The sequence below is a fragment of the Trachurus trachurus genome (genome assembly GCF_905171665.1).
Source record: "Trachurus trachurus genome assembly, chromosome: 16".
NCBI lineage: Eukaryota > Metazoa > Chordata > Actinopteri > Carangiformes > Carangidae > Trachurus > Trachurus trachurus.
In genome coordinates this window covers 30,798,507-30,813,856 of record NC_139902.1, presented here as the reverse complement: position 1 = coordinate 30,813,856, position 15,350 = coordinate 30,798,507, and the positions used below count along the sequence as shown (strand labels likewise).

The following is a 15,350-nucleotide window of genomic DNA, read 5'->3' as shown; positions in this document are numbered from 1 at the left end:
TAAACATCTACCTTTATACTGTATGGAGCTTTAACATAAACATCTACCTTTATACTGTATGGAGCTTTAACACAAACATCTACCTTTATACTGTATGGAGCTTTAATACAAACATCTACCTTTATACTGTATGGAGCTTTAACACAAACATCTACCTTTATACTGTATGGAGCTTTAACACAAACATCTACCTTTATACTGGATGGAGCTTTAACACAAACATCTACCTTTATACTGGATGGGACCGTTTAAAACTTTTGCGTAGAGGCTATAAAAAGGTTAATTGACTAGATTGCTTCTAAATTTGGCTTCTTTTGACGCTCACAGTTTATTTTATTACATAATTTAACCTCAGTGATGCTGAAAAACACAGAAGTAATCAAAGACGCCTCGTCACCGCTTTCTGCAGACCTCAATTTCATTTCGTTTTGTTTTTGGCTGGACCACATTCCTTCATGATTTGTCTGAATTGAGGCGTCTCCCTAAAATACCAACCCGGCTCGCTTTTTTTGGCTCCGGTTCCTCCTCCTCCTCCTCCTCCTCCTCCTCCTCCTCCTCCTCCTCCTCTTTCTCGTCGTCGTAGTCGTCGTTGTTGTTGTTGTTGTTGTTGCTGCTGTTGGCTCAGAGCCGTCCAGGCCTCAGAGCCAGAACTTGTGACGATCATCAGATGAATGACGTGAGATTAATTTAGTCACCACCACACGGCTGCTTCTTTTCTTTTTCTTTTTATTCCCCTAGATAAAATAAAAGAGTCATGCATGGTTTACAAGGATGATGATGATGATGTGTGTGTGTGTGTGTGTGTGTGTGCCACAGGTTTGTAATGGAATTGGAGGGAATTAAAAAAAAAAAAAAAACGCAGCCTCGGTCACCTTTCTCAGCCAGTGGTGGAATGGAGTACATTTACTTGAGTACTGTACTTAAGTACGTATCCAGAGGATTTGTACTTTACTTGAGTATTAGATTTCTTTGGTACTTCTTACTCTTACTTGAATACATTTCCAAGACAAATAGTTTTACTTTTACTCGAGTTAAAGCAGAAGTAAGCGATCCGGTCGTTTTGGCTAATGCTGCGTTCCAGGCAGGCTTTTGAAACCGTAAGTTACAGCTTCAAGTCACGACTTACGACTTTGTAGCGTTCCAGGCAACCCACTCGTGTTTTTCCGACCTGTTTTACCTGTGAAAGTCACTATAACGGCCACTCGTAACTTCTGACCCGTGAACTCGTACCAGATCGAACTGGTACGACTTCACAGGTCGGAAAAACACAAGTTACGAGTTTCCTTGAACGCACCATAACTTCTTGTCAGCCGATGGAGTTAGCAGCCCCCGCCCTCGTCATGGATCTATTGGTCCTCGTCCCTACGTCACCACATTCACGCGCATCCCTTGGCTGCACACACAGAGAGGACTGCCCCTTTATGCCGTTCTCTCTCCTCATTGGATAAAAACTGTAGGATACGAGAAAAGTTTTCTCCTCGGCTCAGAGCAGAGCAGAGGGACTGAGAGACCCGTGTTTCAGTCCAAACACTCTATGTAAGTGATTGCTGTCGGAAGATACAACTATTTAAGACTTATATTAACACAAAAATATCACTTACTTCTGCTTTAAAGTAAATTTAAAAGCATGTACTTTTTTACTCTTACTGGAGTAACATGTCGACTGAGCTACTTTTACTTGTAACTTTTGACCAGTAGTATTTGTACTCTTACTCAAGTACTGGGGTGGAGTACTCTGTCCATCTCTGATTGTGAGTGGAGATGTGATGGGATAAGAGGGGGGAGGGGGAGGGGGGGGTAAGAGTTGGGAGACTTTGCGCTCGCTGCTGCAGTCATGAAGTGAAGTGAACGCCGTGCCACCGCCATACTGACGGGGTTACAGTGGCGTGAGAGCAGGGGCTGCTGGCCATCGCTCCGGCACAGCTGAAATAGCAAAGCAGCAGAGCCAGGAGTTGAAACACTACACCCCTCCCTCCCTCCCTCTCTCCCTCCCTCTCTCTACTCACCCCCTATCCCCCTCTCCCTCTCCTTCTCTCTCTCTCTCCATCGCCTTCTCACCTCTCCCTCCTCTCTTTGATCTGAGGTCCTGGCGTTTTTCTCGCTCATCATCATCACCATCATCATCAACACCCTCCCCATCCTATCCTATCCCACCTCTGCTCCCTCCCTCCCTCCCTCCCTCCCTCCCTTTTCTCCCTCTCTCCCTCTCTTCCTCCTCCTCCTCCTCCTCCTCCCTCAGCGCGGTGCGGCGTGGCGGAGAGGTTACGGCCTCATTTGAATATCGTATGAATGTACATCGAGCTCGTCCTCGCTGGGGCGTGGCGTCGTTTTACGGTCGCACAGCTGGGCCGGCGTTATGGGACCATCTGCACAGGGCTCATTAAGTTAGCTGGGAGCTAACATGGAGAAAGAGTGTGTTTGTGTGTGTGTGTGTGTGTGTGTGTGTTAGCTTATTCCTCCTCGTTCTTCCTCTGTGTGGAAGTGGTTCTAGGAAGACAGAGAGAAGGAGGAGGAGGAGGAGGAGGAGGAGGAGGAGGAGGAGGAGGAGGAGGAGGAGGAGGAGGAGGAGCAGCCACAGAAATCCCCTCTCCACTCGTCCAGAGTCACACTCCTTCCTCGCTCCTCTTTGTGCTCGTATGTTTTGGCGTGTGATGTTGGCGTGTGTCGTCATGCGTGAACGTGTACAGTAGATCTCTGTCTCTCTCTGCACACACACACTGTATCTTCTCGTGTGTGTGTGTGTGTGTGTGTGTGTGGACTGTGTGTTACTGGGGCGCAAAATGTGGGTCGTTTCACCTGCGTGGACACGGTTTCCAGTCGTTTTTTTTTACAGTGTCATGGAGCTGAATATCACCTGAAACCAAACTGGAACATAAACATATAAAAAAACCCATTATATTTAGCAAACAGCCTTTAAAGTCTGTTAAAAGTACATGTGTACTGTATTTTCTTGGCTTGGTCCATGTGCACCAAGTTTCAGATAAAACACAAATGTTTAAAGAAACAGTCTAAAGTCAGAAAGATATAGATATGATTGTATCTGTAGGTCAATTATAACTGGAGCCAGCAGCCACGTTAGCTTAGCTTAGCACGAAGACTGTGAAAGGCCCAAACAGAGTCGGGCGTAAAAGGGGAAAAGAAGCAGGGAAGGTGGGTAGAAGGGATGAGGAAGGGCAGGTTCTTCATCATGTTAGTAATTGAGATGCAAAATATTGATGAAGAAAAACACTTTGAATACTTCAGGATGATGAACTGGTCCGATATGATCAGAGTCGGGTATGATCTGCCCGACTGTTTTGGGACATCAAACGGATAGTTTGGCCCATTGCCATAATCCCTATAGTTTAGTTAGGAGTAGGTTCGTTACCTTTAATTGTCGGTGCAAGCTATTTTTAGATCAGCGGGGCAGAGACGGAGACGGCGCACGGTAGCTACTTTCTTGGTTTCCCTCATCAAACTCATCAAATACACAATCCAACAACTCCAAAACGCTCTGGTGGACAAGTTGTGAGCTGCACATTCACCACGCTATGAGATAACCATGTTTAATTATGTAACATTATAACACATGATGCAAATACTCTGAAACTACTTGTGCTTTTGAAATCACTCCACCCAGCAGCCGTGTCTGGAATGTAGTTCCGGCTACGCATTTCCCTCTAAAACAACTCTGTCTGGTAATGTTACATTATCATCTCATAGCGTGGTGAATGTGCAGGTCACAACTTGTCCACCAGAGCGTTGTGGAGTTGTTGGATTGTGTATTTGATGAGTTTGATGAGGGAAAGCCAAAAGTATGCGTGTGCCTCTGCCCCGCTGTTCTAAAAACAGCATGCACCAACAATTAAAGGTAATGAACCTACTCCTACTAACTAAACTATAGGGATTATGGCATTGGGCGAATTTGCCGAAAATGTTGAACTATCCCTTTAAGCGAGTTTGAAACAGCCAGCCCTTTAAGACTTTATTGATTAACCCACGTTATCCTGTCTCTCTAATCTATAGCACAACAACGGAATATCAGCCGGGTGCAGAGGCTTCTTAGACCGGTGATGAGTGGTGTTCATCCCTCATAAAAGAGAAGCAAGTAAGTGCAGTTTCCCCCCCTCCTCTCCCCTTCCTCTCCCCTTCCTCCCCCCCTCCCACCCCACACACCCCTAAAAATGTCAAACCTTTTTAAAAGGATTATCTGACAATAGAATAAATCTACTCTGTGCTACCGAGAAGTGAAACTAAACCACAAATACCAAACACCACACATGTCTGGTCACGTTGATTCCCCCAGCAGCTTTAGAAAGTCTTGGAAAGAAAAAAAAATCTTAATTTCTTCACCACAGAAGTTTATTCTGTTTGCCCTTGTGCGACAAAAAAATATGTGTTTATATAGCATTTCATGTTGGGTAAAGCTTGGTACGTCTGTGGAGAGAAGACCTTGATAGTGTGTAGTTGTGAGTCCACCTTGTTGTCGTGATGTAGTTCCTACTTGGTCTTTGTGTTGCTTGTATATTCAGCATCTTTGCTTCAGATGGTTTAGCCACAGAGCTAGCATCGTTCTTTTATTCTGGAGCTATTAAAAAAGGTCTTACAGGTCCTTAAATCTAGGCCCAGATCCTCTGATGGAGGCTCTTTAAAGTTGCTGCTGAGATCTTTCCATCTCTCCACCTCTTTGCCCTGATAGAGAGTATGTGCGTGTGTGTTTTCTTTCTTTTTTTTCGCGGGCAAAAAGCACAGCAGCGTTTTGAGTCGATAGAGAGCGTACTTGTTTTGTGGCGGTCCGTGTCAGCGCAGGCATTAGATAACGTTTTATTTGATGGTGTTCAATGGCTGACTCGTCCTCACCTCTCGCCCAGGCCTCTCCTGCTCTCCAGCCCACACGAGCTCCCATGTAAAAACCAAAAACGCACACAGACATCCACCCACTGACTCACACACACATCATACACACTATACACACTATACACACACACACACTATAGCTACACACTCATAAACACACTCGCTCGCTCTCTCTCTGCATCCTTCCTCTGGAGGATTCTGGCAGTTGTTTATGTTATTGAACTGGTTATCACATTACAGCTGGAACAGCACCAGGCTCGCAGAAGAAAAGAGTCCTCCTGCTTTCTCAAGAAAGGAAATAAAAGCGAAGGGAGTGCGAGGAAAAACAAGAGCAGAGGGGAGGACGAGATAAGAATATGTTACGTATTGAAATGTTCCTGCTGATCGGCATCGTTATAGGACTCCTTCAGGTGTCTTCTGTCAATGTGAGGTCCTGCACTTCTCTTTAAAAACAAAAGGAGGAGAGCATTATCTGATCTGTTGTCTCTGTTGGCTGGAAGAAATGTTTTTACTTCCAATAGGCTTTGGTTCAGTTCAGGCAAACACCTGATTATGTTGAAGGGGAATATTGTAATTATGGTCACAAAGGAAACCGAGGAAGGACATCTGGTGTGAAAGTCTCAGGACTCAGGAAAAAAAAAAGTAAAGTGTTTTTAAAGGAGCTGTTTGTAAGTTCTGCGAGTGCTATATAGCTAGCGTTAGCAAGAACAGCTGCTTACGCTCAAGTCTAGAAACGTTTTGAGTTTAGAGTCATCTGTCTCCAGCTGTGGGAAACAACCATCCCATACATTTCTATTACTAACATGACTGAAGTTAGCATGCTAGGCTAATGGCAGAGGAGGACACATTTTGCTTAAAGAGCTGTTTGTAAGTTTTGCAGTTGCTACATAGCTAGTGTTAGCATGAATAGCTGTTTACGTTTAAGTCTAAAAAGAAGTGTTTTTAGTTTAGCGTCAAACTTCATTCCTTTACTCACCAATCTATCTCCAGCTGTGGGAAACAACCATCTTTACCTTTCTATTTCTAACACTTCTTCTCTTTGACTGAAGTTAGCATGCTAATCAGCTAGCGGTCTTGTCACTTTCCGATACAGAGTAACAGTGGACGAGGACATATTTTGACCTCTTGTATTGAAAATGCAATCATGGCTGAAGCTCTTGGTTAACCTTGAGTGCTCGTGATGATACTGTGATGCTAACATTAGCATTAGCATTAACCCCTCTTACCAGTTAGTTGGTGTGGGAAGCAGGCGTCTTTTGTTTCTACTCCTGAGGTTAGCATCACTATACATAACTGGAGCTGAAATAAAGAAATGGTAGCAAAGTAGGCTAAACATGGTTGGAACATGAGATGTTGGTGATGAGGAATTAAATCTAAAGTTAGACCCACAATGTTTCATCCAGACTTGATGGTAAACAGCTGTTAATGCTAACATTAGCTGTGTAGCAATAGCAGAACTTACAAATAGCTCATTTAGAGCGACTACAAATACCTTTTAACTGGATATGCAAAGGTCTCTGGTTCCTGCTGAGGTGTCTATATGACCTACAACAGCAAATGAGGCCATCGGTGGGAAGATTTAGCTATTTCTCCTAACTCTATAACTTTGGGTGGCAGTGGCTGCTTAGATGAAACGATTTGCGGCACACGTGAGCCAGATAAGCATCTTTACGATGCGTTAGAGCAAAATCAAGTTCATTGTAGGTGCTTTAATAATGTTTTTTTTTTTTACTTTTTTGCTGGCTGATTTTTTGTTTTGTTTTGAGTCACCAAAGATGGAGACCTTCACACCATAGGCCATTTCTCAAATCTAGCTACTAGCTCACTGCATGCTAACTTAAATAAAAGAAAAGAAATGTTACAAAAAGAATTGAGTTTGAAGCTAAACTCACAACGTTTCCTCTAGCTGCCAATGCTAATGTAAGCTATGGAGGATTTACAAAATGTATAAAATGGCTCTTAAAGTGTTTAACTGACACCAGGTCAGTCCACATGCTGGTCTAGTTTACATGTTTCATGGTGTGTAGAGGAGTTAAACGTAACATAACCTCCTCCACCTCTCATAGTGTTGTAGGCTACGGCTTCACACCTGAACGCAGCAGCTCGTCTCTACGTGCTCTGCCTGTTGAGCTATAAACCACCAAATAGAAATGCTTGTTGTTAAACCACCTCCTTTGTTACGGGAGGCAGAAAGAAAAAAAAAACACAAGTGATTTGGTGGTTGAAAAGTCGGCGCTAGAAGTTATGGAAACTTATTTTCTTTTCTTTTCTTGCACACCCAGCAAGAATACATAATCCAGAGATGTGTTCTTCTATTTCTTCTTTCCTTTCACCCCATGGTTTTCTCATCCAATCCAAGGAAGTGCTGCGCTTTCAAATCCCCTCTCTTCTTCTTCCTCTTCTTCTTCCTTGTCGTCGTCTTCTTCCCAGCTTTGCTTCTCTTTCTTTCTTTTTTTTTTTTACAAACCGTCGTCGTCCTAAATATCCCGCCGCAATTTTCCCCCTCTCACAGGAGAAAACTTTGTCTGACAAAAGCGTTGACGGGAGGTGGTGGTAGCCTAGGTATCTATCTACAAATTCCTGAATAAGACGAAGCCTTTCAGCCGCCATCAAAGGGGGGAGAAGGCATCTTAGCATCTCGCCGCCTCGTCTCGTCGTCGCTGCAGAATCCAAATGCACACTAGCACATTAAAAAAAAAAAAAAAGTTTCACTCTCAACAACCCAGGAAGCTTTAATACCCTTAATGATAGTAAAACAAGTTGACTTAGAGGTCGATTATCTCCTGACTGGTGCGTGACCCCGGGATTATCAGACCCACATCATACGGTCGACACGCTGCTTCACACAGCCCTGATTGGAGTGAAAACCTGAGCATTGTTGGTTATAATATGATTATGGATTAACATGACAGAGTAGTTTTTTATGTGTGTGTGTGTGTATGTGTGTGTATATGTGTGTGTGTGTTCCTCCCTCCCTTCCCTTCCCTTCCCTTCCTTGCCATAATGCCGCCACCGGCTCCACTGAAGCAGAGCAAAGGAGCTTAGTGCTTTTAGCCTGTAGTTCTGGTCCACGGTAGCATCTGTTGTCGTCGTCGTTGTCGTCGGACATGGCACACACACACACACACTTGAACACATGCTGCAGGGGCCATAAAGCCTCTGTTTTAATGCACCGACAGAGTGTGTGTGTGTGTGTGTGTGTGTGTGTGTTAGAGAGAGTCGGTGGGTGATACAGTATGAAGGAAGGCTTTTCACGGAGGACAATTCCTCTGGAGTCACAACAGGTGTGTGTGTGCAAGTGTGTAGCCTATATATGTGTGTGTGTGTGTGTGTGGAGAATTATGAGCTGGGCACTAAAAGAGGCGGGGGAGGGGAGCGGAGGGGTTGGAGGGCTTATGAAGGGTCCCCTCTGCCCCACCTGTAGCCTGTCAGCTGTTGTAAGCCTGTTAAAACGTCAGCTGTTTCTGAGGAGAAGTGTGTGTGTGTGTGTGTGTGTGTGTGTGTGTGTGAGAGTGTGTGTGTGTGTGTTAGTCAATGTCAGGGCGCTTGTGGAGGTTAGGGGGAGGGGGGAAAGAGGAGTGTGGCCCTCACCGCCCTGTTGCACATCAAACGCCTCGTTTGTGCAGCAGCAACAACAACCCCGGCACCGTGACGCTGCTGTAAAAAGTAAAAAAACAACAACAAAAACTTTAAAAAACACATTTTTAACTTCTGTCCTCACAATAACTTTGAGACTTTGAAAAGAGTAAAGAAGTAAATGTGGGAATATGAATTAAAAGGAGTTAAAGGGATAGTTGTTGCCCCATTGCTATAATCCCTATAGTCATAGCAGTAGGTTCGTTACCTTTAATTGTCGGTGCAAGCTGTTTTTAGAACGGCGGAGCAGAGCCGTGAGCTGCTCAGAGCTACGCTACGGAGGCTCATGGGATTTCTTGGTTTCCCTCATCAAACTCATCAAATACACAATCCAACAACTCCACAACGCTCTGGTGGACAAGTTGTGACCTGCACATTCACCACGCTATGAGATAATAACACAACGTTACCAGACAGAGTTGTTTTAGAGGTAAATTCATGCAAAACCACTGATGCGCGTTGCCTTCAGGGACAGTTTTTCATCAACAGTCTCTGTATTTCCCTCTACAACAACTCTGTCTGGTAACGTTGTGTATTATCTCATAGCGTGGTGAATGTGCAGGTCACAACTTGTCCACCAGAGCGTTGTGGAGTTGTTGGATTGTGTATTTGATGAGTTTGATGAGGGAAACCAAGAAATCCCATGAGCCTCCGTAGCGTAGCTCTGAGCAGCTCACGGCTCTGCTCCACCGTTCTAAAAATAGCTTGCACTGACAATTAAAGGTAACGAACCTACTGCTATGACTATAGGGATTATGGCAATGGGCCAATTTGCCAAAATGTTGAACTATCCCCTAAAAAGAAAACGATGTTGCTTGTTTTGTGCAGGAAGTCCCGCCCCCACAGCCCCGTTTGTTTGATTGACAGCTTTGCCCTTCAAGGAATCTGAATCTGAAACTGGTTTATTGGCTCGGTCTGTGTAAACACAGGAGGAATTTCATTAGTCTCAGTCTCAGTTCTTCCATATATAAATAGACGTAATTAAATAAGAGACAAACGTGGAGGCAGTGGAAGTGGAGCAGTGATGTAAATAATAAATACTGAGGGATGCGCCTATATGTACGTCGTGAGCTTTATGTATTTCTATACACATGTGTTATTTATGGTGTGCAAGGTTTTTATATAGACAGTTGACAGCTGTGATAATCTCATCATACACATTTCTTCCCGTTTCTTTCCAATGACGCCATGTTGGACGACTCGTATTTAGAGACGATGTCTTGATGAGTCTTCGAGGACGATTTATTCTCCAAAAACCTGAAACATGTCTTCATTCAACAACAACAAAAATAAAAGCAGACCAGCTCATGAAGGGCGTCTGTGTTTCCTGTTGCCACAGACTGAAATAAAGAGAAAACATCTGAGCAAAGAGACTAAACACTAAACACTTTTTCTTCTAAAGATTTGTTGCTTTGGAAACTTCTTTTGGTTTTCTTGTTTCTGGACACGAGAACAAACAGCTGCACGTTCGTTCGTAGATCTGGTTAAAAACCCCCCAAAAAAGAAGGAAACTGTGAGTCGGGCTTCGTCATCGGACCGCGGTTCAGTCTCTGGACTCTTTGAGGAGGTTTTTGTGTTTTCAGCTGTTTGTATATGTTTGTGTTGAGTCATTATCCGCTGGTTTCCAGTCGTTCTCCCTGCTCCACAAGTTGTTTTCTGCTCTGGCTGCAGCGGACGGCTCGTTGTCCTGATCGATTAGTTTGAATAGATTGATGAGAGGGAAACGTTTCTGCTCGTATGTGTGTATGATGGTGGGATGGAGGTGTTTGGTGGTTTGCATCGACACAACTGCTGCTTAAAAATCCCATTTAAACCAAAAGACAGTGAGATTATACAGGTCCTCTGTTAAAGTGTTGTTATTATTATGTTGGAAAAGTTTGTTATGGATCAGTTTTCACTGTTTTTACCAAAAAGGCACAAGCTACTAAAGATTTAAGATGTGAAAAGTGACTTAATGTCTCAGATTAAGCTTCACAAGTTCATCTTCTTGTCTTTTTTTGTATCTGACCAACTGTCCAGAACCAAGAAAAGATGAAATTTACTGTCATATAACAAAGAAAAGAGAAACTTACACAGAAAACGTGTAAAATCCTGCTCAAAATATTAATTATGAGTCACCACAGAGCTGTTTTCCTTCTTTCTTTACTAATTTTCTTTTGTCTAAAGAGGTTTTAGATGAGTGAAGAGATGAAATATGTAAACACATAAATGAATATTTATTCTGTTTTATCGCATAAATCATTATCTGACCCCTTTGACCCTCTTGACCTCTGGTTTACAAACCACTGGTGTAACGACTCTTTTTGCTTGTGATATGAAGCCGATATGTTTCCAAACTGAACTTTTTTTCTTACTTAATTTTGAACATCATCATCATCATTTTTTCCTATATATTCCAACAAAAAAAAACCCTTCTATCAACTCCAACACAGTTTTCTGACACTGAACCAATCTAGAGTTGTGTCTTCAAATCAGATTATATCTAAAATTACATAGAAATTATAGAAAATCAAATCAACAGTTCTTCTCAGACTTCTTCACATCTTCTCTCTCGGGGCTTCTTGAACTGACACAAATTAGATCACAGACCCCCATCTGATGTGATTGTTTTATTTTGAAAAGCCCCCCCCCTCCAAAATAACCCAGACTCTCCGTCACTGGAGTTATTTATAGGAGAGAGGAATTATTCTAGAGACAAGAAGAAGTTTATCTTGTGGTGCTGTGGTATTTTTATTTTCTCTCTCTGGGCCAGTTAAGTAAAGTAAAGTTTTGTCTGACGACCTTTTTGATTCCAGACGTCGGCTCTTTATTTTCACCGACGTAAGCGAAACGTCTCTCTCTCTCTCTCTTTCTCTCTTTCTCTCTCAGGTGCTGAGTGATTTATGGCTTTAATTTACTTGATAGATTAAAAATATAACGTAGCAACAAGCGTGGAGCGTTAATTAGCACACAGTGAGTTCCCCCCATCCCCACCTCGCCATCCCACCATCCCATCATCCCGCCACCGCTGCTGGCAGCGAGACAGAAACAGCTTACTACTACACTTAGCACTTTAAAATAGAAATACAGTACACAGTGTGTGTGATGATACCTGTTTCTATTCTTAGGACACAGAGGAATCGATGGGAGTTTATTGATTTCACCTCCGAACAACTCGTTTTCATAAAGTAAAAGATAAACAGACTGAAATAAATAGAAACACAACCTGTGAATGAAGGAGTGTGTGGACGTTCAGGAGGAGGAGGAGGAGGAGGAGGAGGAGGAGGAGGAGGAGGAGGAGGAGGCAGCAGCTGAGCGAGGGAACAGGTTGCTGCGTCTGTTAGGACTCGTCTCGCTGCTCTTGACCTTTGACTTTTTTGCCGTGACAGCTCTGGTGGGGTTGGGGGGGTTGGGGGGCGGAGAAGGGAGAGGGGAGATGCCAAACTTCCTCAGTTTTGTGGAGGAGTCGGACAGAGACACGGAGCTGCTGGGAATTAAACTTAAAGGTCCAGTGTGTAGAAATTAACATGGTCTATTGGCCAAAACTGAATCTACTACCCATGAATATATTAGCATAAGTGTACACTGCAAAAACTCTTACCGAGAATATTTGTCTTATTTCTAGTCAAAACAAATCTCAATATACTCAAAATAAGACTCGTCACATAAAAAGCAGCTTGTTTTTAGACACTTTTTACTTCTTTCAAGCAGATTTTCACTTGAAATGAGTAGAAAAATCTGATAGTGGAGCAAGTTTTTCTTTCTTATTACAAACACAAACAACTTGCTTTCACTGGCAGATTTTTCTACTTATTTCAAGTGAAAATGATCTATAAACAAGTTAATTTTTAGGTGAAGAGTCTTATTTTAAGTGGAAAGAGATTAGTTTTGACTAGAAATGAGACATTTTCACAAGAAAAAAGACAAATATTCTTGGAAAGATTTGGGGTTTTTGCAGTGTATAATCGCTATAAAATAAAGTTTGTTTGGTTTTCATAGCCATATAATGATTCTTTTATATCTACATACAGTATAACAAGGGTCTTGCTTTAGAGAGTGTCGCCATCTTGCGCCGCCATGTTTGTAACGGAAAATCCAGCCAGTCAGAGAGCATGTTTCAAGAGTTTCACGTTCATAAATAAACCAACCAAGGCAAAAGGCTAAAGGCAATTTTATTTGTATAGCCCGTTTTTACAAACAGTTTGTCTCAAAGGGCTTTACATGGCATCGTAACAACATCCTCTGCCCTTAGACCCTCACATCCACTGAGGAAAAACTCCATAGAAAACCCTTTAACAGGGAACAATCGGAGAAGAAGGAGGAAGGAAAGAAGAAGGAGGAGGGAACAACAGACATGTTTAGATCTTCACCTCATCGCCCCATGATCCTGAAATACTCCCAGTCGTCACAGTCGTAGTAAACAAGTTGTTTTGTCCTCGGAGGCAACGGTTTTCCCCCCATTTTACGCACTGGACCTTTAATAACGGCGACGTGTTCTTGACGATCGTGACTCCACTGAGTTCATCAGACTCATCAGATCAGTGTTAATGTGCAAACACAAGTCTGCACTAATGCAGAGGCCGTGGTTTCACCTAAAATTAGATCTGGATGTCAGACAGTGGACGGTTGACGATGATGATGATGAGAGGAAACGTGAAAAACTGTGAAGAACCTAAAGAAAAACACAGTCGTGGAAGTTTACAGGAGCTCAGGAGGGTCAAACTGCAGAACTGACCTGTTTCCTCTGTGAAGATACAAGGTGTCATGGCCGATAGTGAAAAGGTAGAAGACGAAACCAAAAAACAGTGAGATTATCCAAGTGTTGTTATTATTATGTTGGAAATGTTTGTTATAGATCAGTTTTCACTGTTTTTACCAAAAAGGCACAAGCTACTAAAGATTTAAGATGTCAAAAGTGACCTAATGTCTCAGATTAAGCTTCACAAATTCATCTTCTTGTCTTTTTTTGTATCTGACCAACTGTCCAGAACCAAGAAAAGATGAAATTTACTCTCGTATAACAAAGAAAAGAGAAACTTACACAGAAAACGTGTAAAATCATTATCTGACCCCTTTGACCCTCTTGACCTCCGGTTTGCAAACCACTGGTGTAACTCTGTGAAGATACAAGGTGTCATGGCCGATAGTGAAAAGGTAGAAGACGAAGATGAGAAGAGGGAGGAAGAGGAGGGATGAAGAACAAGAAGTAGCTGCAGAATTTCCTCAAAAAACCTTTAAATTAGAGTCATAGGAGAAGAAGAAAAGAGTTGAAACATCCATCAGATCCAGATTATCATCTCAGTCTGCTCCACATCTCAGCATCAGAAACACTATTACTGATAAACTGACAGAAAGTGATGAAACACTTCCTGGTTCTGTCCCTTTAAACAGTTTATTTACTTTGTTTATCCGTTGAGATTCAAGACTCAGACAACTTTATTGATCCAGACGACGACAGTTGATTTGCAGCTTTACGACGTCCGCGATCACACAAACAAGGTTTAACGAGTTTCACTTCAAAGGTCCAGACCCAGAGGTCGGTGAGATAAAAACATCAACAACCACTAAATAATGTGAAATAAACGGCAATAAAACCATAAAACTGAAGCATCTATTAGTTCAACCCAGAGGTGCATGGGAGTGACAACCAGCCCATCATATTCTGTGACTTTAAACCTGCAGAAGTCGTTTACAATGATGTTGAATAGAAGGATAAAGATACCAGATGGACAAAGCACGTCAAGTAAAACAAACAAGAATCAATTAAAACAGCTCCAACCAGAAGTTTAAAAGAGATTAAAACAAGTCAAATGACCGGGAGACAATAACAAAACGATATATTTTTAATAAATTCATGCAAAACTGCTGATGCACGTTCCCGTCGGGGGCAGTTTTTCATCAGCAGTCTCTGTGTTTCCCTCTACAACAACTCTGTCTGGTAACGTTGTGTTATTATCTCATAGCGTGGTGAATGTGCAGGTCACAACTTGTCCACCAGAGCGTTGTGGAGTTGTTGGATTGTGTATTTGATGAGTTTGATGAGGGAGGCAAAAGTAGGTGCGTGCCATGCAGAGCTCACGTCTCTGCTCCGCCGTTCTAAAAGCAGCTTGCACCGACAATTAAAGGTAACGAACCTACTCCTAACTAAACTATAGGGTTTATGGCAATGGGCGAATTTGCCAAAATGTTGAACTATCCCTTTAAGCGAGTTTGAAACAGCCAGCCCTTTAAGACTTTATTGATTGACCCACGTTATCCTTGATGAGTTTGATGAGGGAAACCAAGAAATCCCATGAGCCTCCGTAGTGTAGCTCTGAGCAGCTCACGGCTCTGCTCTGCCGTTCTAAAAATAGCTTGCACCGACAATTAAAGGTAACAAACCTACTACTATGACTATAGGGATTATGGCAATGGGCCAATTTGACAAAATGTTGAACTATTCCTTTAAGGTAAAAAACTTTATGGAAAAAAGATTGTAAGACAGCCAGTGGAGCTTGGTGTTCGTATCTTTGACATTGGCTCTGAGATGAGTTGGTGTTGGTGTTGGATGAAGCTGTAATTGTTTCTCTGTTGTGGTGTCGATTAACGAAGAAGTACGGGTCGAGAGAGAGAGAGAGAGAGAATGGAGAGAAGGAGGGAGGAGTGTGCTCTCTCTGTTGGAAAATGTTCATCTTGTGAGCTTTATTATTGCTGTGAGATTTGTCAGGACTGTGACAAAAATGTGGAGGATTCCTCAATAATAATGTAGGTCACAGAGCAAGAGAGCAGCCAGACCATAATAATACGGCTCTGTCATCGCTCTGATTCCTCTTCTCCCTCTTCTTCTTCTTCTTCTTCTTCTTCTTTAATTTACCCCCCTCCTCCCTCCTCACCCACTCGCAGGGAGGCAGATTTGCATA

The 15,350-nt window shown here is 42.7% G+C and overlaps 1 protein-coding gene across 8 annotated transcripts in view; it reads left to right on the top strand.

Annotated features, from left to right (window-relative positions):
- Nucleotides 1-15,350, top strand: part of mef2d (myocyte enhancer factor 2d) — a 133,521-nt gene that overhangs the window by 17,762 nt on the left and 100,409 nt on the right. For 6 of the 8 annotated variants that reach the window (XM_083989318.1, XM_083989316.1, XM_083989312.1 and 3 more), the window contains exon 2: nt 4,006-4,087. The exons of 1 other annotated variant lie outside the window; for it this stretch is intronic. The gene's annotated coding sequence lies outside the window, so the exon portion shown is untranslated. Of the gene's footprint in view, nt 1-3,988; nt 4,088-15,350 lie in introns of those variants that run through there. One more of the 8 variants, XM_083989313.1, reaches the window with a different exon arrangement.